This window comes from Mustela putorius, unplaced genomic scaffold (genome assembly GCF_011764305.1).
Source record: "Mustela putorius furo isolate JIRA1106 unplaced genomic scaffold, ASM1176430v1.1 tig00000589_pilon_pilon_pilon, whole genome shotgun sequence".
Taxonomy (NCBI): Eukaryota; Metazoa; Chordata; class Mammalia; order Carnivora; family Mustelidae; genus Mustela; species Mustela putorius.
In genome coordinates, this window is record NW_025421425.1 from 6308343 (window position 1) to 6333209 (window position 24867).

The window sequence follows — 24867 nt, forward strand, 5'->3', positions numbered from 1 at the left end:
CCAAACCTAAATTGCCAATAGCCTACTGTTGACTGAGAGCCTTACCAATAATGTAAGCAGTTGAGGAACACATACTTCCTATGTTCCTAGCATTATATCCTATATTCCTATAGTTATACCTAACTTTTTCTTACATTTTTTGGTATCTCTAAAATACTCTGTTCTGCTTTGGGTTTTTTTTTTCAAATTATGTAAATCTCCAAAAAATTTTCCAATATATTTATTGAAGAAAATCCACAGATAAGTGACCCAGCTCAGTTCTAGTCCTGTTATAAAGGTCAAGTGTACTCTGGTTTTCTCAGAAGATCTATGTTCAGGATTTCCCCAAAACTATGAGCTGTAACTTCTCTCTCTTTTTTCACTGAAAACTCATCATCTTCAGGTCAGAATTGGCAGAGAAGAATCTTCTTAGGGTCACCCCAAAAAGAACGGAGACAGCAAGGCAAAGGAAAATTACTTCTTTGATGAGAGCCATTTCTTGGATCCGTAAGCGTGCTGACCCAGGGTAACCGGAGGTATTTTTGTCTGACAGGCTGTAATCTGCACATTTAGGTTCAGTGCTACAAGTTGGTCTAATGCTCACCTAGAAGCCTAATCGATAAATCTTTTCAGTGTTGTTTTGTTTTAATTTTGCATCCCTTAAGGTTTTGCTCCGATTCACCCCCTCCTCTCCCTTGTCTTCCCTTACTTGGATTCCTCTACAAGCTCTTGCAGCTTCTAGAATTTGCCTCTCTCCCAACGGGTTTCGTTTTATCTCCCCATCCTTTAATGGACTTCTCACTTGACACTGTAAGTTCCTTGAGGAAAACATGGTGGTTTTCACCTCTGTGTCTTTGAGGTCCTGGACAAGGTGTGGCCTATCCTTAGACACTCCTGTTCTTGTATCATTATAGGTACAGATGACGACGTTGCTCATAGATGCAGGAAACAAACTGTTGGTTACCAGAGGGGAGGGGGTGAAGGATGGCGAAATAGGGGGAGCGGATTAAGAGGGACAATCTCTCAGTTATAAAATGCATAAACCGTGGGGATGTGAAGTCCTGCACAGGGAGTATATACTCAATGGTACTGTAATAACTTTATGTGGAGACAGACAGTAACGAGACTTATCGTGGGGATCATTTTGGGACCATCATTGGGATGCACACTGGAAACAAATAGGATATTGTATATCAGTTGTATTTCAATAAACACAAAAGATTTGTTTGCTGAGACAAGGGCCTTTTGCTCATTCTCATTAAATCCTCATAAGGACTCAGTGCATTTTTGCTGTCTTTCCATTTTATAGATGTAGCAACAAAAGCTTAGAAAGGTGGGGTGACTTACCGAAGGTCACTTAGGTGTCAGGTGGTAGAGCTGGGCCTTGGGTGAAGATGTGTCTGCCCCTTTGGTCCAACTTCATCCTCACCACTTTGGAATGACTAAATGGACAAATACACCCACAGTCAACTTTGTTTACCATGACCTGCAAAGTGTAGGAGGCTAATCATTGCTTTGGCTGAGCGTGCTGACATCCAGAGCAATGACTCCCAAGTCCTAGGCCATGGGCCCCGCCAGAAGAGAATTACAGATTCGCCAGTCTTTGATATGGGGAAAAGAAGGACATAAAGTTAAGTTCATTCAATTAGAGAACGGCCTTCACAAACAGATCACGTCTCTTCTTTTCTGATGTTCAAGCGAGCTTCTTTTCAAAAACCGATGGCACAAATAATTCGTAGGTATAAGTCCTTTTTCCTCACCACAAGTATATCCGTGACCATACAACGTTGTTTCCATATTATTGTCTCTATTCCTTCTGCTGTAGCTTTCCTCTCCGTGTTCGAGAGCCACAAGTTCGTACTTCCTAGTCCTCGCCCGTCCCCTGCATTCCTTTCCCCTCTGGCAATCACCAGTTTATTCTCTATATTTATGAGGGTTTTTTTTTGTTGTTGTTGTTTGTTTGTTTGTTTAGATTCTACATGTAAGTGAAATCATACAGTGTTCGTCTCTCTCTGTCTGAATTACTTCGTCTAGCCTAATACCGTCTAGGTCCATGCATGTTGTTGCAAATGGCAAAAGCTCGTTCTTTTCTATGGCTGAGGAATTTTCTATTGTATTGTATATATACCACATGTTCTCTAGCTAGTCATCTATCTGTGGACACTTGGGCAACTTCCGTATCTTGGCTATTATAAATAATGCTACAATAAACATAGGGGTGCATATATCTTTTTGAATTAGTGTTTTCCTTTCCTTTGGGTAAATATCCAGTAGCGGAATTATTGTAGGGTGGTTTTATGTTTTTATTTTATTTTTAAAAGATTTTATTTATTTACTTGACACAGAGAGAGAGAGAGAGAGAGAGAGAGTGCGTGCAAGCAGGCAGAGAGGCAGGCAGAGGGAGAGGGAGAAGCAGGCTCCCCACTGACCAGGGGCTCCATCCCAGGACCTTGAGACCATGACCCGGCCGAAGGCAGTCGCTTAACCAACTGAGCCACCCAGGCACCCCTGGTAGGTGGTTTTATTTTTAAATTTTTGAGGAATCTCCATATTGTTTTCCACATTTCACACTGGCTGCACCAATTTACATTCCCAGCGACAGTAAACAGGATGTTTTCTCCACATCCCAGCCAACACTTGGAATTCTTGATTCTAGGTATTATGACAGGTGTGAAGTGATATCTCTTTGAGGTTTTGATTTGCATTTCCCTGATGATGAGTGATGTTGGGGTAGTTATTATTCTTTTTTTTTTTTTAAACATTTTTACTTGGTAAAACAGACTGACCATACTGAATTGGATTTTTTTTTTTTTTAAGACGTCTGTCAAATCCCAGTAACTTGGAATAACTACTCTAAAGAAGATTAACTAATCGGGAGCAGAGACCTTGTTGGAGAAAAAAAATAGCTGGATATTTTTAGTGGATGATTTTGAAATTACCATAAATTTCCTACTCATAAATGTTATGCCCAGCTGACTCTAAGCAGCCATTGATAGTAAGACCCCCAGCTCCACAAAAGGAACACTCTTTTAATTTGAGCAAAATGGCAGCAGGTTTTTTTCTTTTGAATTTTCATCAGACGGGCACCCTTTGGGGTACTTGGTAAGCGTGCATTTTCTCAAGCCTGAGCATAGGTCGCTAGCCTTTCTGGGTAGGGGTGAAGGATGGGGGAGGAAGAGGAGGGGAACAGGGCTTTGCCCAAGAAGGCCGGGGTGCTTGGTTGAGGGAACAGGCAGTAAGAGTACGTCTGAAATAATGGGCACACCCAGTGTCATGTTGAGCACGCACACCGAGAGAAGAGAAAATAATGGGCAAGTCGGATTTTTACCTGTTAATCTGCTTCGAAACAAAAACCCAAATCAAAGTCAACGCAGCAAGCAAAGTGCCTATGATGCCATCAGAAATGGACCAGCTTCCCCTCGTCAGATGAGCTGATGGAGTTCTTATAGTTTGGCTAATTCAGGAAGAATACAGTCAGGCAGGATCTCTTTCTCACTGTGTTCATATCACTGTCTGGTGATCAGAATGACTGACAGAATAAATATAGGTAGTGACAATCCTTTTTTTACCCACATTTCACAACACTCAACCCTATCCAACAGAATTGATCTGGTACCCACAACTACAAAAAAAGTAGCCTTGTAAAAAGCGGTAGATCACACATTGTCAGTACAGTTAGGCATGTACCATGACCCCAGCAAGGGCTTGGTGTGTGGCAGACCTTATTTTTATTGTCCCCTTGGTGACTCATGAATCACCGCAGCCCATAAACTCCTGACACACTTTCCAGATGAGCAGAATTCACCATCTTGATAGTAAAACTACCCCTCATTAGTAATTAGCTCAAAAGGTAAAAAGCCACCTTTATGAGGTAGCAAGTATTAGAGCAACATCAGAAAGAGCATATGTGATTAGAACAACTGGAATGATCTCGCCACGCGATGGATTTATTATGTCTGTGGTATAATTGCTTTTTTCTGAAACAGATCATAGTGAAATTAGTAATGGTCAAGAGTCAAATCAGGTATTTCATATCTGTACTTTTTTTTTTTTTTATTTTTTACTATTTATGAGGAGACAAGGATTCCTGGCTGTTTAAGGAGAGAAGAATCCAGGAATATTTCTTCGCCCCAAGAGACCTGACCCCCAAATTAAGCCTGAATTTATATTATGTCTTTCTTGATTTGTGGGTGACCATGGGATGGATGTGATCTTACACTTTGCGTATGGGTGGATCTCTCTGTCGAAGACACGAAGCTGATGTTCTCAGCATCTGTCTCCCAGGAAAGCGCTTAAGATTTGGCAATGTGATGACAAGTGAGATGGCTTCTCGGCTGTGAGGACGCTTATAATCTAGACAGGATATGATTTGTGTATGTGCGTAACTCCTTTAGAGTAGAGAATGAGGACGTCCTGGAGAGAGACACAGAGGAAGTCCGAAGGCACAGATTTCTCCCGGCTGGAGTGTGGAGGGCAGCTCACACAACATACAAGGTTTGCTTTGAGCCTTTGGGATGGGGTCCAGGAAGGGGAACTGACAACATCTGATATCTTGGCAATTAAGATTCGGGCACATCAAGGGGTAAGGAGGTACGTTTCCAAAAGAAAAAGCAGCAGGAGTATGAAAGCGAAGGGCTTTTCCCATGGGGGCCCCAGGGGCAGGCGGAATGCAGGGGAGTGTTAGGTTGGAAGACAAGATGGGCCTAGGTCGTGGGAGCTTTGGAAACCGGACTGGAGACTTTGATTTTTATTCCGTACGTGGTCACTGCCGCCAGACCCTGTTGTTTGTCGACTCAGCAGGTATTACTTAGTCCTTTTTTTTCCTTTGCTAACAGAGCCATCATGATCATAAACTCTGTATTTTATAGACCATCGGCATTTATAAACTAGTTCTGTACGTGTTTGACCTGAGGAACAGGGCTTGAGCTGATGAGCCCTGGAGGGAGGGAGGAGGGTGGGGAGGAGGGAGAAAGACTGGGGAGAGCTAAAAAGGCAAAATGAAGGCCATGAATTATAGCAGCAACAGGACACACCTAGGAGCCTTCTAGAATATTAACATGTACAAAAGTCACTTCACATAATACTGGAAAGGCAATAACTTTCTAACCACTCTGAGTTGATAATAACATATTTAGTATGATTTGAGTCATTCCAACAGACAGCTTAATCCCCTCACAGAACTATAAGATCTGGGCTAACCGAGGACAGTGTCCAGCCAGAGGGCTCTCATCACACTGTTTGACAGAACCTTCTGTCTCCCTTTGTGTGCCTCAGGAGTATCATGACCCGAGCTGAAGGGAGACGCTTAACTGACTGAGCCACCCAGGGGACTCCTTTCTTGCCTCTTCTAACATCTAAGCATTGGCAGCAACTCTTGGCATTTCTTGGCTTGTGGCAGCAGAAGGTCAACCTCTGTGTCCATTGGCCTCTGCCTCACATGGCCTCCTTCCCTGTGTGCCTTATCCATCCTGTGACTAAATCTCCTGTTCTTCAAAGGACATCGGTCAGTGGATTTAAGGTCCACCATAATCCAGGGTGATCTCCTCTTCACATTTTACCCCAGCTTTATTGAGATAAAGTTTATTGTTGATAAAGTTCAGCTCTGTGCAGTGTAATGTGTACCCCACAGTTACTTCCGAGAATCGTGAGATGGTGAGCACGTAAGGGTAGGTAATATCGTCATCCTGTGTGGAAACAAAAACAAAAAAGAAGAAAGCAAGAAAAGGCAAGAAATTCTTTTCCTTGTGATAAGAACTCTTGGGATTGACTCTCTTGGACTTCATCTTAACTTGATGATAGCTTGATGATGATAACTTCCAAATAAGGTCATATTCACAGGTGTAGGGGCTAGGGCTTGAACATCTGTTTTAAGTGGGGGAACACAATTCAGCCCGGTTCAGCCCATCGGTGTATAACACATTAATGATACTCTTGGGGCATGGCTTTTAAATTTCAACTGCTAATTTTTCACTGCTAGTATATATAAACACAATTGAGGATTGTAAATGCCTTTGTATCCTGTGACTGTGCTAAGCTCATATCATAGTTCTAGTAGCTTTCTTGCAGAATCTCTGAGGTTGGGACAGCTGAGTGGCTCAGTCGGTTAAGTGTCTGCCTTTGTGTCAGCTCATCATCTCAGGGTCCTGGGATCGAGTCCTCCCTGGGGTTCTGTGCTCAGCAGGGAAGGGAGTCTGCTTGAGGATTCTCTCTCCCTCACCCCCTGGCCCTCTCCCTTGCTTGTGGTCTCTCTCTCATGCATGCGCTCTCTCTCAAAAAGAAATAAATAAAATCCTAAAAGAAAAAAAAAAAAAGAAGACTCAAGAAAGAACTCTTTTCTAGAAGTTTCCAAGGAAGCATTCATAGCCCTGTTGACACCTTGATTTTGTATTTCTAGCATCCAGATCTTTGAGAGAATACATTGTGGTTTTTTGTTATAGCACTCCCAGGAAGCTAACATGTAGACCAAACACTATAATTAAAAGCCAAAGACTGTTGGGGCACCTGCGTGGCTCAGTCAGTTGAGCATCTGACTCTTGATTTTGGCTCAGGTCCTGGTATTGACCCCGGAGCTGGGCTCTGTGCTCAGTGAGGAGTCTGCCTCTTCCTCCCTCTCTCTGCCTCTCCCCCTGCATTTTTTTTTTTCTCTCTCTCTCTCTCAAATAAACAAATACATCTTTAAAAAAAGTAAAAGCTAAAGATTGTTATATTGGATGAGAAGCAACTTATACACTGCGTTTAAGAGACATGCTTTAATTAAGAAGACAGACTGAATGTAAAAAAGTATAGAATGATATGCCGTACCACATGAGCCAACAGAAGGCTATTGTGGCTTATTACCACCAAAACCAATAGATCAAAGGAAAGGGCTACTGGAGGAGAAGACAGACATTTCTTATTGATAGAAGAAGCTATTCAACAGAAACACAGAACAATCCTAAATTGTATAAACCTCACCTAGCAACATGGCTTTAAGCCATATGAAGCAAAAATGAACAGAAGTAAAAGGAGGAACAGTAATCCACAGGATAGTTATAGATGTTAACAACACGTCTCTCTCAGCAACTGATCAAATAGGCAGGGAAAAAAATCAGTAATGTAAAAAAAAATTAGAGTTATAGGATTTACCAACTTCATCTGAGCAATGAGCTCAACAGTGCAGAAAATCCACCCCACTGACAGACACCTGTGACATGGGGTGTCTTCCCAAGTGTTGGCAGGGTTTTGATTGATTTAGTATTAGGAAGGGTTCCCCTAGTGCTCATTACACAGACTTTTTTTTTTTTTTAAGATTTTATTTATTTATTAGAGAGCAACAGAGAGAAAGGGGGGGAGGGGGAGGTGCAGAGGCAGAAGCAGCCTCCCCACTGAGCTGGGAACCCAACAAGGGGCTCAATCCCAGGACCCCAAAATCATGACCTGAGCCGAAATCAAGAGTTGGATGCTTAACCAATTGAGCCACCCAGGTGTCTCCAGACTTTCTGTAGAGATAGAACAGGAGTAGCTTGTAACTTTACCACTTTATTCCCTACCCCCAGTGCTTTGGCGGCAGGACATCAGTGCCAGAGGAGGAAGAAAGAGACCAAGACATTAGGATTTGACTGACTTAAGAAATATATGAACAATGATAAGACCAGAGTTATGACTACAAAGATTTGTTAAGGGGGATTTGTGGTTAAGAAGCCAAAGCAGTGTGAACCCGAGAGGCAGTGTGGTTGATGATTAAGGAGAGAAGTCAGAGTCCAGACCAGGGGAGTAGGACTGTCTTGCTTCTCTGCCTTGAAGCCCGGGTGAGGTAAGGCTGTAAAAAGGGAAATGAGATAAAGAGTGGGCCAGTGGAAAATTATGGGAGGCCATGGAGTGCAGAGGTTTAGAGTATGGACTTTGGAGTCACCCTGCCTGAGTTTGAATCCAGTTCTACCACCTGCTATGTGACCTTGGGCAAGGTACTTAACCTCTCTGGGCCTCAGTCTCCCAACTGAATGGTAGGAATAACAATGGTACGAGGTTCTAAGAGTTCTATGAAGGGACATGTCAGGCAAACTGCTCTAGTCGCAGGTGTCTGAGCAGTTGAAGGTATTGGTGCAAAGGTCAGGTCAGAGGGTGCCTATTCAGGTAAGATGGGCCTTTGGTCCATCCTCAAAGCATCAGAGAGAGCCCTGAGGCAGGCGAGCTCTGGAAGGCTCCAGGACGCTGAGCAAGAAACCTGCCTCTGGGAAGCAGAAGCCTCCTTTCCACTAGACTTTGGTATCGTCCTCCATCTTTTCTGATTACGAAGGTTCTTTGCTGTGGCATTATTTGTCATAGCTAAAAATTGGAAACCACCAGAGTGTCTATCAATAAGGGAATGGATTAGTTCCAGTACACAGGCAAACCATGAGACTCTTAGCTAGAGAGAACAAACGGAGGGTGTTGGAGGAAGGTGGGTGGGGGATGGGCTAGGTGGGTGGGGGGCGTTCAGCAGGTCACGTGTGATGAGCGCCGGATGTTGCATGTAAGTGATGAATCACTACATTCTCCTCCTGAAACCAATATTACACTATACAAAAATTAGTTAAAGTACATTTGATGACTACTCTAGAGCCATTAAAATAAATGAATTGATTCAACACATAGAAACCCGAAAGGCTCTCACAAAGCTAATGCTAATGAAAAAAGGGAGTCGGAAACTTCACCAGCGAGGTAAAATGTAGGTCAGTTTTGAAGAATGCAAAGAATACCATTGTATAATGCTTCTGGCAAGTATAATGTACAGAAAAGTATACAAACACGGTCCGGATAGGTGCATACCCAGGAAGAGAGGGCTAGGACTAGAAACAAACTTCATCTAGCACATTCCCTTCCTTCATTACCTGAAGGAAAAACTACAGTTAATTCTGCACGGAGGGCCCATTACTTTTCTTCACCCTCGCTTATTTTTAAAACGTTTTCATGATATTGTAGATAATTTAGAAAACATAGTATAGAAGAACTAAGGGACTAGCCCTCAGATATAATCATCACTATCATTTTGCCCTATCATGATGTGTGTGCAGATGTGTATCTGAAATTGTATTGGATGGGCCATTTTGTAAAATGCTTCTTAAACTTAATGTATTACATTTCCCTATGCCATTAAGTGTTCTTTAAAGACGTGTTAGAAAGAAAACCACAGGTCCAAAACGGAGTGACTTACATCATAGGCCTGGTCACCAAAACTTAGGTAGGGCTTAACACCTGACCTAATTACAGTTTCAGCCTCCCCCAGAAATGGAGTCTTAACTCGTCCCTCAGGAATTTGGGGTAAGCACCAGTGAAGTAATCTGTCCCACGGACCCTCTCCATCCCCCAAAGGCAGCGCAATAATGGCCTCTTATTTTTCCCTCAGGGGAAGTTGACCCTGCCTGAAACTATTTCTTCTGTTCTTTTGTTAGTTGCCCCACCCTGTTTCTGCCTCCAAAACCTTTCCATTTTGTGCAGCTCTTTGGAACTGCCCTCCACTTGCCCCCATGGAGGCTTCCCCATTCACGCATCATTTTAACAAACTATAGAAATGATCCCTGAAAGTATAGTCTTTCACGCATCATTTTAAAAAGTCAATTAGATCTTCAGATTTACTTGGTTGAATTTTTTTTTTTTTTTTAACACACAATTTTGAGTGGCTTCCAAATAGTTCATCTCTTCACCTACCACAATTTATTCCATTATTTTCCTGTAACAGGACACAAGAACTTTCTGACTTTTTGTTGCTATAAATAATGGGCCTGCGAACATTATGTATTTCTGGTTATTCCTTTAAGATACATCTCTAGGGGGAGAGCTGTGGGTTCAAAATGTATGGTCCCCCCCCTTTTTTTTTTAAACGTTTTATTTATTTATTTGACAGAGAGAAAGCACAAGTAGGGGAGCAGCAGCAGAGGGAGAGGGAGAAGCAGGCTTTCTGCTGAGCAGAGACCCCGATGTGGGGTTCGATCCCTTGATCCTGGGTCCGTGACCAGACCAGAAGGCAGCCATTAACCTACTGAGCCACCCAGGCGTCCCCTGTATGGCATTTTTAAGGCTATTGACACATAGCCAAATTGGTTTTCCAAAAGTTTGGACCAATTAACACGTCTATTGGTATTATGTGGTATACTTGCTGATTTTAAGGTCTTTTAATTGGGTAGTAAGATTCATAAACTTACCCTACCTCTGTTACAAATTTGTTTTCCTGATCTCCAGGCCTGTTTTCTTTTGGATTTCCTCTAGGGGTCATTCAGACCTTGGGAAGGGAGTGGCTTATGGGTGGAAGACTGCCCAGGTGGGTGATTTTCCTAATATTTGTTCCTGTGGGAACCTCAGCACCCGCCCCCCACCCCCTTTCCCACCCTCAGCTCGGATGAATTCAGTCACTTCCAGTCATTAGGCTGAGGGCCAGTCTTATTACTGCTCACGCCTCCTGTTCTGTGACTAACACGCACACTACAGTCTTCCTTCCTAAAGGAAAGACAACCTGTTATTTTGTACTTGTTGCTGTCTTGTATCAATAGGAAGCCAGTGGCAATCCTCTTAGAAAAAACCCCTGATTTAACCTAAGTGGCTGTTTCTTTCTAAATGTGATAATCCAGCCCTGGCGTTCACTGACAAAGGTCCTTTTCAGAGGGACACACCTCTCCATATGTGAAATTGATTCTCGTCAACAGGCTATTATTTATGGGTATTCTATGGTTCAGTGGAACTAGTGGTGTAGACTTGGCCTGTTAGTTGACACGTCCTGTGTGTTTGTTGTAGCCCACGTGTTTACTTCTAGGATGTGTGTGGACATAAGCCCTAGCTATTTTCAAAGAGCCTCCCAGTTTGTGATACTGTATTGATTCTCAACTTACATTAATATAAAGTTGACATTATTTGCATATCCAACTGTCAACATAAGATTTTCATCCATCTAACATTTAAAATTTTTTTTCTTTTATTTTTAAAAAATTTTTATTTAAGAGAGAGAGTGAAGAAGAGTGTGAGTGGGCAGAGGGTGGGGGGGGCGGGGTAGGGGGTGGGCAGAGGGAGAGGGAGAGGCAGGGAGCCTGACAAGGGTCTCTATCCCAGGACCCATGAATCATGACCTGAGCCGAAGGCAGACACTTAACTGACTGAGCCACCTAGGTGCCCCTTATCCATTCAATATCTTAAAGTAAAAAAGTAGTTCCTTTCCAGTGATCTTAGGGTAGATAGCCATATCTCCATGACCCACATGACTTTCTGATCTTATTCCACGCAAATGAACCCCGCTCAAACCTCATTAACCTTCTTTCTAGACCTCAAAAACACATGTTCCCCCTGGCCTCAGGGCCTTTGTACATGCTATTTCCATGGCCTGGAAGAGTCTGCTTCTTCCTGGAAATAACTTCTGACCCAGCAAATTCCACCCCTGGACCTTCCTTTGCTCAATCTTAGTGAAATCTTTCACATGAGCTAAAAAAAATATCACATCTTAAGAAAAGGCTATCCCTGACGGCCTCGACCATTTCTAGATCCTCTGATGTATATCATAGCATCTTGTGTTTTGTGTATCATGTTTTGTAACTTACAACTCAGTGTTGATCTATTATCACTGTTTGACGTCTGTCTCTCTCCTTCGTCTTTGAGCCCCACATGGGAAGGGGTGGCTTTTCTTCATCACCGTGAGCATGGCTGGGAGCACACAGGGCAGGGCAACAATGCTTGTCAAGAGAATAGACTGAAAAACTGACATAAGACAGCTGACAGCTTCGGTTGGTCGGTGGGATGGCCGAGCATCTTTGCATGCAACTTCCCTGCAAGGGAATATCTGATTTCTTATGCCTTAGGAGAGTGTCAATCAGAGTGGAAAGTTGAAGACAGATGGGCAGTTTTTCTTGCCTGATTTCTCACCTATTAGGGATTGGGCTTTGTTATTGTCTTTGCCTCAGTCTCATTTAAAAATGGAAACAATATCTTTACATTTCCTTCATCCTAAGACACCTCCAACTTCAAGATGACCATCTTTTAATTTTTTTATTATTTTTTAAATTTATTTTCAGCATAACAGTATTCATTATTTTTGCACCACACCCAGTGCTCCATGGAATCCGTGCTCTCTATAATACCCACCACCTGGTACCCTGACCTCCCACCCCCCCGCCCCTTCAAAACCCTCAGATTTACTATAGCACCAATAACCATAAGATACCTGGGAATTAAACCGAACCAAAGAGGTAAAGGATCTGTACTCGAGGAACTACAGAACACTCATGAAAGAAATTGAAGAAGACACAAAAAGATGGAAGACCATTCCATGCTCTTGGATCGGAAGAATAAACATTGTTAAAATGTCTATACTGCCTATAGCAATCTATACTTTTAATGCTATTCCGATCAAAATTCCACCGGTATTCTTCAAAGAGCTGGAGCAAATAATCCTAAAATTTGTATGGAATCAGAAGAGACCCCGAATCGCTAAGGAAGTGTTGAAAAACAAAAATAAAACTGGGGGCATCACGTTATCTGATTTCAAGCTTTACTACAAAGCTGTGATCACCAAGACAGCCTGGTACTGGCATAAAAACAGACACATAGACCAGTGGAACAGAGTAGAGAGCCCAGATATGGACCCTCAACTCTATGGTCAGTTAATCTTCGACAAAACAGGAAAAAATATACAGTGGAAAAAAGTCTCTTCAATAAATGGTGCTGGGAAAACTGGGCAGCTATATGTAGAAGAATGAAACTGGACCATTCTCTTACACCGTACACAAAGATAAACTCAAAATGGATAAAAGACCTCAAGATGACCATCTTAAGAACAAACCATACCAAAAAAAAAAAATCAGCATTGCTTGTACATTAAATATACATATAGATTATAAAACACACCTGGTTCCTGGACATGTTAACATGTGAAAAAATGAACATCTTAGAATTTAGACAGAATTTGGCAGTCCCTATCACAAAAGATGGATGTAAGTAGTGAGAGATGAATCCATGGTGAGTGAATTGCTAAGTGCCTTTTTGTGTGTGTTTTCATGAAACAACATGGGAGCATATTTATTCCAAGAGATCACCGTTGGGTGTTTCTTGTCCCAGTGCCACCCCGGCCCAGGCCTTCACTAGTTCTTGCTTGCCACCTGCATCTCCCTTCCCAGAACTCCATACTGGCCTCCCACTACAATCAAGCAAGGTGCAGTCACTGCAGTCATTCATCTAAGCTCCAGACATGCTCTTCTCACTGAAGAAGTCCACAGCTGGGCAAAGCATTGCTCTCCCTTAACACGGAGAGAACAAAGTCAGCCCCCTCAGTTACTGTTTGAGCTTTCCCACCTCAAGACCCCATTCTAACTTCCCAACCTTCCCTTTGTTCAACGCTGGTTTGTTCCTGACTCCCTGCCAAGCCCACTTAGACCGTCTCCTCTGCTTTCTGGAGTCATCTCCCTCACGTGACCTCCCTTATGCTGTGTGGGCTTCTCCTAGAGCACTTGCTTCCATGTTTCCAGCTTGGAATGTAGTCAGACATGCACGTAACTGCTCCCTTCTAAACCATAAAGTCCTTGAAAGTTGGCACTCCACCTTATTTACCTTTATATTGTGTTTTATATATATAAGAAGCATAGAATGAGTGAATTGTTTTTTGGCTCCTGAAACACCAAAAGGAAGAGCATTTCAGTATCTGTTATGTGGCACATAAATTAAATCTGTGAGGGGCACCTGGGTGGCTCAGTGGGTTAAAGCCTCTGCCTTTGGCTCAGGTCCTGATCTCACATTGGGCTCTCTGCTCAGCAGGGACCCTGCTTCCTCTTCTCTCTCTGCCTGCCTCTCTGCCTACTTATGATCTCTGTCTGTCAAATAAATAAATAAACTGTTTAAAAACAATTAAATCTGTGAAAGAAAAAAGGCTCCTAGTGAAGGGATCTTGCTTTGGTAACAGTCATGTCTTTTTCTGTGTGTTCTTCCTTTGAACAAAATAATGGTGTAACCAGGCCTTTCTTTTTTTTTGATAGGAAGAAGGAAGGATGTATATGCTGGTGGGTTGTACTATTTTAGCTCCGTGTCCATTCATGTCTGTATACAATGCTCAGAATGCAGCCAGTGTACAATGTTGAATTAACACTGGTGCTTTACTGTATGAAGGTGGGTTAAATCTGGATTAGAAGCCCAGGAGCTGATGATGGGATCAGTGAGCTGGGTTTAGGGCACAGTTGGGTGAGGTCATGCCTCCCATAGCCCCTTTTTTCACTGTGGTTCCTGGGGCACAGGACACCCACTGAACATTCCCATCCCAAAGGACTGGGCTGACTCAGCTTTCAAGAACATAGATGTCACAGAGAATTATTCTAAGTCAATGACCTTGTGTTACCTCAAAGGGCAAGTTCATGGTGCCTGAGGGTGCCCTAATGCAGCTCTACAGGCAACACGGCTTATTCTATTTTATGGCTCCCTCGAGATTTAGGAGTGCTTTTGAAGTAATGATTTTTTGCATCTTTTAAAATTATGTAAAGATATGATTTATGTAAAAATCCAAACCCCTTTCTTTTCCAGGGGCTGAATTGCATTTGTTTCTGTATCTAGTGGTAGCTGTGTTTCCGAGTGTTAATAGCACAATAAGTCAACAACACAGTTTTGCTAATTGAGAGATGATTTTCAGATTTCTTTTAATTATTGAAAAGTCAAAATAGCAATTCTGAGTTAACAATAGTGGCAACAACAAAGCCGAAAAGCCCCAATACTTGTTACGACAGACTCGGAGGTCAGGGGATGTGGGTTTCAGCCTCACCCCGGAGTTGTTTGAACTTGATCATCACGAGCAAGCTCTATTCTTCTCTCACTCCTGCCTCTCCAGCTGTAGAACAGAGGAGGCGGTGAGAGTGCTGTCACACCCCAGAGAGGCAAAGTCAATAAAATGTGTGGGAACATCTCCCCAGACTAAAAGGCTATATATACATTTGAATTAAATGTTGAGCCTAAGATGTTTCTAGGTACTGTTCCTTCTCTGTTGATTCCTTATGAAAAACAACAAAAAAACTCCATCTCTGTGACAGGTGACAAATTGGTCATCTGTTAGAAACCAGACAGGAAATATCCTTTATCTTTCCCTCTTTCTCGGCACTATGCACCTTCCTGTTCAGGCACTACAAAAATGGACTGGTTTTCTATGAGAGATGTGCCCCGAGTGGTCATTCTGTCGGTGTGTATGCCCTGTCTTTGTCTTTGAGCCATGAACTGGTCCCCGGTGGTGGGGCAGAGTTTCCTTCATCATGCTAGTGTCCCACGGAAAGGTCACCCAGAGAACTGCTCCACGGAATGAGGTTTTAGAGCAGGGTGTTCCTGAGTCTAATTTTCTCTGCATTATTTTAACCAGCTGCTAATAGAAATAAACAGGTGAACAACCTCTCCTCCAGTTTTGGTAAGTTTCTCAGGTAGAAGCTGTTCAGCGAGAAATGTCATTCTCTAGCTCTTTCCAAGTCTTGTGATTTTTATCAGAATAGAGTTATTTGCCTTAAGAATTTTTCTAAACCTATTACTTCCCTATAAAAGACTTTTCAGTTGAAATAATAGGTTTTTCATTATGTAGTTACTTTCATTGCTGGAGACTCAAAATACTCGAAAAATACTTGAAGCTCCGATTCAAGGACCACTGTCGCTGGTGTAAAATTTGCATATGGTGATGTACAGTGACCATTTCAATACCTTGCTGCCATATTAATAAAATCCAGAAGTAATGAGAAAGGATCCGGCATCTTAATAACATCACAGTGCTCTTTTAGAAATGCTGAATAATCACTCTGGCTGGAATTGGGGAGGTAAAGGCTTTCCATTATTTGAAGAGCATCATAGGACGCCTAATGACCTAGAGAAAGTGTGACCATGCTTTCTATCTTATCTGAAAGGTGCCCCTTCTGCAGATGGGCTTTCTGGGGTAATGTTTCTGGAGGCCACATTTTCTCATCTACTTTTTCTTTCACTTACATGAAAGATGCTGGCTCTAGGGTGTATCCCACAGAATCGCTGCTAGCTCTGGAATCTCAGCGCCATTCCCCTAGATTGCAAAGCCCATCTTTGAAGGATTGCAACCCTATCTACTCACAGGTCTGCTTAATCCATTGCAACCGCCAACCTTGGCGGTGATCTGAAGGCTTAGGTAGGCTTGTGCCTTGCGTACCGCTCTAGCTCGGCCGAAATGCTACCATCATTCAAACTACTTTGTAGAAGTTTAGCACCTTTTATGTAAAACATTTAAAATTGTTTTGTGGTGGGTACATTTTTAGTCTTACCTGTAAAGTGAGAAAACCACATTGTGTATGAGAGTAGCAGCTGGGTAGCCTCAAGAGGCATCTCCATAAGGGTTTGCTCTACAGTTTTTAATTTTAGTGAAGATTAAAATGAAAAGCAAAAGAGGTCTTTCAGGAGGCGCCTGGGTGGCTCAGTGGTTTAAAGCCTCTGCCTTCGGCTCAGGTCATGATCCCAGGTTCCTCGGATCGAGCCCCACATTGGGCTCTCTGCTTGGCGGGGAGCCTGCTTCCCTCTCTGTCTCTCTCTCTCTCTCTGCCTGCCTCTCTGCCTACTTGTGATCTCTCTGTCAAATAAATAAATAAAATATATAAAAAAAAAAAAGAAAAAAAAAAGAGGTCTTTCAGAACTGATATATTTTTACTTAAAAACAGTTGCTAAGATGTGTTTTTCTTTCCCCCTTCCACGGGAAAGTCTTCCTGGGTATTAATAACATTTAGGGAGACACAGTTATTTGATTCTTCAGACATAAGAGCCTAGAACAATCCGTCTCAGTAGATGAGGGAAGTTTCCTCCGGCTATAGCAAAAAACAGTTATTTGCTCAAGATTGTAATAGTTAATGGCAATTGTGTCATGGAAATGCCCTGAGTGCTTTATGTGTTTATTGTACCTTTTAGCAAAAGCTTTACATTCATCTTAATACTGTTGCTCAACTGGAACATGTTTTGCCCTGCTGACAAGATAATTGGTTGTTAGTGGGTCAGGAGAACATCTTAAAATTCCTTTGCAAGTTGTCTTTCAGCACGTGGAGTGATAGCAGCGCAGAACGCACTCACCATCTGATCACCTGGAACCCAAGCGGAATGTCTGTCAGCGTCCGTTGCCTCATAGCCAGTGCGGTCACCACTCCCACAAATTAGTGCTCAAAGAGACGCTGTGTCACGCGTACCATGGAATATAGGCGTGTGGGATGGAATGGGGGAAAAAAAGGTCTTTCAACCATTCCTGAGATCATATTTCCCTTTGTTACAATTTCTTTTTTTTGGAGGTATGTGAATTAGCAGCTATTGAGTTAGGTAAAAATTGTCCCGTGAATAAGCCCGTTCCTGTGAAAGCTGGCTAAACCATGATGATAATTGCATGAGGTTTCTTTAGGATTTCAGATCCCTTTCTTACCAATACTCTGCCTTGGTGAGATAGCAGATCTTCTAGAAGGCTGTGGTCTAAGGTGGCATTTCCCTACCTGGTAATTCTTCTTGGAACTCTAGTGTCTCACAAATTGTTTATAGTTGGCTCATAAAGAAAGGGCTTTCCTGATTGTATTCATCAGGATTCTCTAGAGAAACAACTGTTAGGATGTGGCTATACATTGAGATTTATTATAAGGAATTGGCTTACGTGACTGTGGAGGCTTATGACTCCAAAACCTGCAGTGTGAGCCAGCAGGCGCAGCCCCGGGAGAGCCGATAGTACAAATGAAGTCTGAAGACATTCTGCTGGAAAATTCCCTCTTGGTTGGCTTTTGTGTTCTATTCGGGGCTCCAACTGATTGGCTGTGGCCTACTCACATTGTGGAGGGAAACTGCTTCAATTACAATTTACTGATTTAAATATTACCCTCATCCAAAAATACCCTCTGAGTTGAAAAATAAAATTAAGCATCACAAGTCCACCCTTTGTCTACGTGGTACCTATATGTGTCCCTTTCAACCATACTTAACCACCAAATTAAGACAATAACAAGGTCATAATTCCACCTAACATGATGCAAATACCCCACATACAAATGAATACAGACCAACTCTTTCTCCAGATGATGCACAAAGTCTTTGGACAATGTCCACTCTTCTCGATACCCTATTGCCTAAATACTGTGATGTAAAGTTAACAAAACTTGTGTACTGTGATATAAAGTCAACACAACATGTGTTATAGGAAAAGGGAATAAGGGGGGGAGAAACAGAAATAGTTGTTTAATTCACACACACACCTCTACACACTCACACACAGATAGTCAACACACACACATATTTAAAACCCTGAAAATTGCAGCTCTCATTTTGGCAACTAGTCCCATGGTAGTAGTTGGTATCCACAGCTGCCTTCTTTCACCATCTATTCTTTGCCTTCAGCCAGCATCAGCATCTGAGCTGCTCATGGGTTCTTTTCTTTCCTTGTGGGGTAATACAAACCTTCATTCCTGAAGGCTCTGGGCCATGAGTAGTCTTGCCTGGATTGGGTTGTTGTGGTTTTGCAGTGACTTAAATCACAGGGCATGATAATCCTGAGGGATTTCCTGTCTCTCAGACATACCCTTCCTAAGCCTCCGCTGTAGAGTAGAAGCCCAATTTCCCCTTGGTGGTCAGGATCAATAACCCCAGCCAGTCACGTGACTCCCTATTTTGCCTGTTGCTTTGGAAGCATGAGGAATCCAAAATGGCCGGGTAGCAGTCTAAACTTCTAGTTCAGTGGAATCATGGTTGTGTCTCCTGGCAGAAGCATTCCTTCCTTTGGAACTAAGATGTGTAGGCCAGCAGGCCTGGAGTACAAGATCATGGGGACAGCAAGCAAAAGTTTTGCAAGTGAGTGACTAGAGGTCATAGTGAGTAATGCCACCCACAACTGCGAATCTGAGCTCTCAGAGACACGGCGCCATGTTAGAAACTGATTCAGAGCATGTGCAGTCCCCTGGGGAATCTTGTTCCAGCTTCTCAAAGTTTTGCTACCTGCACTGTGACTGAGTCTTCAGAAGGTGCATTCTGTCTTTCCACTGAACCAGCTCTTTCGGGGTGATGGGGAACACGGGAAGAGCAGTGAATTCCATGAGCCTGGGCCCATTGTTGTACTGCATTTGCCCTGAAGTACCTCTGGTACCAAATCTTTACTAGTTAGGGTTTTCCAGGGAAATACAAGTGATAAGTTTGTGTATACACATAGAGAGCACAAGATTTATTAGAAGAAATTACAATTATGGAGGCTGACATGTCCCAAATCTGTGGGCTGGCAGCGTTGAGATCCAGGAGAACAGATGATACAGTCCCAGTCTGAAGGGTAGAGCCTAAGGGAAGCCAGTGGTGCAGATGGAATGTGAAGACATTCTGCTGGAGAATTCCATCTTGCTCAGGGAGCCCAATTGTATTTTTCTGGTCGGGCCTTCAACTGATTGGGCAAGGACCATCCATATTATGAAGGGCAATCTGCTTTCCTCAGCATTCACCAATTTCAATGTTAATCTCATCCAAAAATACCTTCCAAGTTAACCATCAAACTGGCAAAAAATAAAACCAAAAGAGCGGGGGAGGGGAGGAAGGAACACTGCATGTTATAGTCCTCTTACAGAGGGAGAATCACAATACACATGATCATAAGTGTTAATGAATGTTAATGTCAGGCCCTGAGAAATTCTGCAGTAAGGATGCCTTTTCATGTTCATATAACCCTGTCATTCTTAAAATTATTTGCTCATGGGAAACCATCCCCCCAATTATTTCTTCTGTGAAAATTTGCTGCCATTTTGCTGTATAGTTGTGTTTAGAGAAACATAGATAAAAGGCTGCTCTATGGAATGGTGTCTATTAAAGCAAGTGGCTCATTTGGGGATTAAATTGATGATAGCAACTTCATTAACAAGCTTCATTACCTGAATCTAGTAGCCTAAGTGGGTATTTATGTATTTGATTTATTAGATGCTTACTGGCAGCTCTGTTGGCTAAAGCATGGTGCCAATGAATTGTAAGTAAGGTATAGAGAAGTCTGTGCTGCCGAGCTCATGGAGATTGGGGTGGGGTGGGGTGGCCCCTACCTCACTTACTGGTGAAAAGCCTGGTTGAGCAAATGCCGGTAGCAGAGAGAGCATGATGGCTGCCATCATCAGCTCAGGGTATAAAGAGGGGCCCCTGCCTGATTCCGCACACGGTGGATAAGATGTGAAACACGAGGTGCACTTCCAATTATCATTAGTTCTAGCACAAAACCACCATCTGAGAAGGGCACAAAAAGAAAGGGAATCCTCAGTCAAAGAAAATAGCTGAGCCATTACTTTTTTCCACTTGCAGGTTCCTAGGCTTATAAGACCTCTTTTAACTCAAGAAAATAAGGAAGCGATCTTTCCTGAGATGCCATGGTTCCCTGTGGCCTTTCTGGAGACGTCCACACGACCCAGAGGCAGGGGTGTCTTAGGGAAGCGGCGGCCATCTTGGTAAGAGCCTTAACTTTGTCCCCTCCTTTCCTGCTTCTTTTTCCTTCTCCCTTCACTCCTGCAGCCCCTGTAAGTGGTAAGCTTTGCCTCAGGCTCCGTTTTTTTAGGGAAGCCAGAGAAGACAATGCCAGTCTAGTAAAATAGAAGTCATTGTGGTTCATGCGGGATTCTTTTTTTCCACAGAAGGAAACCAGAATAGATCATGGGAATGGAATTATAACCTTCACCAGACAGGGGAAAAGCCTTGAAGCCAGTTGCTGCCCAAACAGCAAGAGCCCTTTAGCTGCACTGGGAGAGAATGAAAATGATTGCCTATGTCTTGGGCTCCCTCCCCAGAGAGACACAGGCTGGCTGTCTGTGCGGCTCTGGGCTGGGTCAGGTGGTGCTGCCTCCTGGGGCCAGTCTTCAGGGCAGCCCCTCCAGCAGAGTGCTCCCCATACCAGCTGCCCTGTCTAGCTCTGCCCTGTCTAGGGTGTCTGGGCATTTGTAATCGTCCAGCGACCGCTCTAGCCGAGGTGAACTGCCCATCTCCTGTCTCCTGCATTCGAGTCATCTCCCCAGGAGCCAAGGATTGTTGTTTGGGAAGCCTCCCAGGACAAAGCTTTTATGGGCTTGGCATAATCTGCTCTACCTCCTTTCCCCACAAACTGTACTTTTGGTGCCTCAGTTTTGAGAATGTGAGGTGCGCTCTGTATGCATATGTCGCAATCGAGCAGAAATATTGGTGTCTCTTTTCAAGTAGACATGAAATAAAGACTTGTTGAATGAGTAAAAGCCGTTACAAATATTTCTAGGGCCGTGGAGAGTGACTTCTCCACAGAACAGTATGGCTGCATTTTTGACTTTCTGTTTGTGTCAGGGAAGATCTAAAGCTCTCACATTGCAGCGAGTTAGGAAAGACAGACTTTTTTCCCCACAGCAATGAACTTATCACCAGATAATGCCATAAGCCTACCAAGCTGAGTATCTTTTCTTGCAACCTCCTGAATACGCTCTTCTTCTCCCTTCTCCTTCATGTTCTGTGCCCTGAGGGGCTGCACTTGCTGGGCTCTATCAGTTGTGACTCTCTTGCCATCTGGTCTCCAGTTGGGTCCAGCCAATGGGATGCGGTGGAGGGAATGAGGAGCTCACACCTTAGTACTTTCCATTTGTGAGCGCCATTTACTTCCTACTGTGACCTGTTGGCTAAACAACTTTCTCTGAAGGTTTGTATATTTTTCAACCTGTGGTGGGTAAACGAGTGACGTACTTTATTAACTGTTGTTATATCCATCCTCGACTAATTAGAAATTCACAAGAAACAGAGGGGGCCATATTTCACTGTCTTCAAATAGAAGCCAAGGTTATCTCTTCCTTGGCAAATGTGTATCTAAATAAATAACACAATAAAATACTTTGAAAAAGTGCCATTTAAAACACAATTCCATCTGTTTTTAATGACTCAGAAGATACTTTAGTAGCCCGCAGGGCAATCAAGAGCCATGGGTTATGGGTAACAATTATAATTGTACTAATGATACATGGAGTCTGGTTAATAGGAGCCAGAAAGCAGAATTTTCTATGCATTAGGTCTAATAATCCTATATGTGTTTACTATGAAAATTCTTTATGCATAATGTGATGTAACTAATAAAACAGAGACCCAGAAAAATGACCCAATGATAGGTTTTATATTTTTGAAATAAAGTCAGAAGTATTTGTTGATTGTCTCCTGTGTTCCAGACACTACTACGGTACGCTTATCTATTTTCTTTCATCCTCTTGGGAACTCACCGAATAGTTTTTGGGTTTTTTTTTTTTTTTTTTTTAAATCTCTGAGAAGTTGAGTAACCAGCCCAAGATTGCATCCTTGGTGAGGGGCAAAATCTGGATTAAAGGCCAGGTCTGTTTGATTTCAAAGTTTCTCTTTCACTGGACCAACTGCCAGTCCAAGGATGGTTGAATGGGAATCCAAGAATTCACACACCGGTTTTTCAGAGCTGTCATAGTTTTGAGAGATCTGGAAGAGGTTAATCCCAGCAGGCAATGACAGCTAGTACTTCTCTTTTCATTTCTTCTTTCCAGAAGGAACTGATTCTTATGATCCAGGCTTTGCTGTGAGTCTTTAGCCACTGCAAGGGCATACATAATGTGCCCACATTAAACTGCGGGACAATCCTTCGTGGTAATGGCTGGTAGTCACTATGCTGGGGAGATCCAAAGATTGAACTTCTTACCTGAGGAAACAGTAGGAAGTCATTCTTTCACACAATCGCTTACAGCGCTGTGCATTGAATCATAGAGTTTTAGAGCCGGAGGAGAATGCTTATAATGAAAACAATAATTTTTACTTACTCTTGAAGACCTGTCTCAAAATAGCAGACTATACTTGGCAGGCAATAAAGGGCAATCTTTATTTTTCATGTCCCATAAGCAAGGCAACAGGCTCTGCGTGAGAAGGTAAAATAAAGTCTTCTTTGTCAATATTTTATGTTCTTCAGACTTATACCCAAACATATGTTAAATCCTGAAGGGTGACCCAGAGCTGGAAAGTGAATCCGGGCTCATCGGGTGGACACAGCTAGCGTGGCAAAGGAGGAAGATGGCTCACAGACTGATGTACGTGGGTGGGTGTCCACGTGCCCTTGTCTTGGAGCCTGTCCTTGACTTGTCGGTTGACAAGCTAGTGAAGTAGTAAAAGGGCGTTTTTAAGAGAGTTCTTAACAGGGAAAGCTCTGCGGGAGGCAATCCCAGGAGCTGCCTGGGACAGGGGAGGGTGTAAGCATCTCCCAACCCAGGACTTGCCAGGTGCCCTGCCAGGTGCCCTTGACGTTAAACCTGGGGAAACCAGGGACAAGTTTGTGTTGCTTAGAGCAAGAGTCCGCATTGCCAACCAGACCTTTGTGAGATCCCACTCAAGAGAATTCTGCAGACATGTGGCATTGATGCAGGCTAATTTTGAAGTATTCCTCTTTTCTGATTCCATCATTCTTATGTTTTAAAATACTCAGGGATTTGCTCTGCTGAGCAACGTGTGAGACGTGAAGGATAAAGGCATTCACAGTCCCTCTGCATCTGTCCGGTGCTCCAGCTCCAGCTCCTACAATACTGCCTGGAGTGTTTGCTGCTTGCTGAACGTTTATTAAATGGATGGATGGATAGAGGGAGGGAGGAAAGAAAGGAGGGATGAAATAATGAATAAACTTTCTGCATGATGGAGGAGGGCAGGAGGAGCTCTAAGGAGCGCCACCCAGTGTCCTCCAGGCTGGGGCCAAAAGCGAGCCCCAGGGCAGTTGGCCGAGAGTCCAGAGCTGGATGTGTGAGTGACTAGGTTCTGTTCAAGATCCCGCATACTTGTCCTTTTCCTTCTGCCCCCAGTGGACATTGGCACTTGGTCTCCACACCCCCGCCCCCCAACCACGGGACCTGAGGGGGCCTTCAGGACAAGAAGAGCAAATCCTGGCATATCCACTTTTCACTACCCTGGGTCAGAGTGGCTCCTGGAGCGTTCACAAAAATCACATGTGGCCTCCATCTGGAGATGGGGGCGGAGGAGGGAGCTTGGCACCGCAAGGCTGGGAGGCTGTTTTAGTCATGCAGGTGAGAGCTGATGAAGGCTTGCAAGCAAACACAGGTGGTGAGAATGGCCTGGAGGTGATGTATTCTGGAAACATTTGTAGGGAGAATCATCAGCACTTATTGGACTCATCATATCCTGCCCTGAGGCTTTAGATGTCCCCAAATACAGTGAGTTTATAGTTTCCAGCTGAGAATGTTGGATAGATACCAGCTATTGCTAGGAACTGGATTTTTTAGAATGGCCACTATATTCATTGTTTTTGAATTTCTGAGTACCATCTGTTTGGCTCTACAATGCTTTTCTTTCTGTACTTAATAGAGACCTATTGAAATGGCATTTAATTCAGAATTTTTGCACCTACAAATTCACTGTACCTTTTCTCTTTTCTTGTCACCCTAGCATTGTATCCCCCCCACCCCACCCCCACTTTCGCCTTAGCCATGACTGGCTCCGTGTATTGCAGGAACACCATACTCTATAACTTTGATTCTGACCCCAGGAAGGAAAACCTTTAAAGCTCACAGGCATCCTTAAAATACATTCATGATTTCCTTGCCCCTGATGCATAGGGTTGCAGGAGATGGAGGCTCTGGAGGAGAAAGGGCATATCTCATGTCAGGGCCAAGTCATTTTAATTAATTAATTCATTCACTGATTAGCCAATTAATTAGTTAATTAGAAAGATTTGTTTACCTACTTTAGACAGAGAGAGAGAGAGAGCAGGAGCCATGGGGAGGGTCGGAGGGACAGGGAGCGAGATTCAAGCAGACTACCCGCTGAGCGCATAGCCTGACCTGGGACTCGAACTTAACAACCCTGAGATCATGACCTGAGGGGAAACCAAGAGTCCATCGTCCATAGGACCACGCCACCCAGCACCCTCCGAGTCATTTTAAAGGTGGATTCTCACTATTCTTCTGCTCCTCCCATGAGGTCCCT

The 24867-nt window shown here is 43.3% G+C and overlaps 1 long non-coding RNA gene across 1 annotated transcript in view; it reads left to right on the forward strand.

The window, feature by feature from the left end:
- LOC106006647 overlaps positions 1 to 20363 on the forward strand; it is a 38207-nt gene extending 17844 nt beyond the window's left edge. The window contains exon 3 of the long non-coding RNA XR_006607332.1: positions 20227 to 20363. This is a non-coding gene — a long non-coding RNA (uncharacterized LOC106006647). The remainder of the gene's footprint in view (positions 1 to 20226) is intronic.
- The last annotated feature ends 4504 nt before the right edge of the window (positions 20364 to 24867 follow it).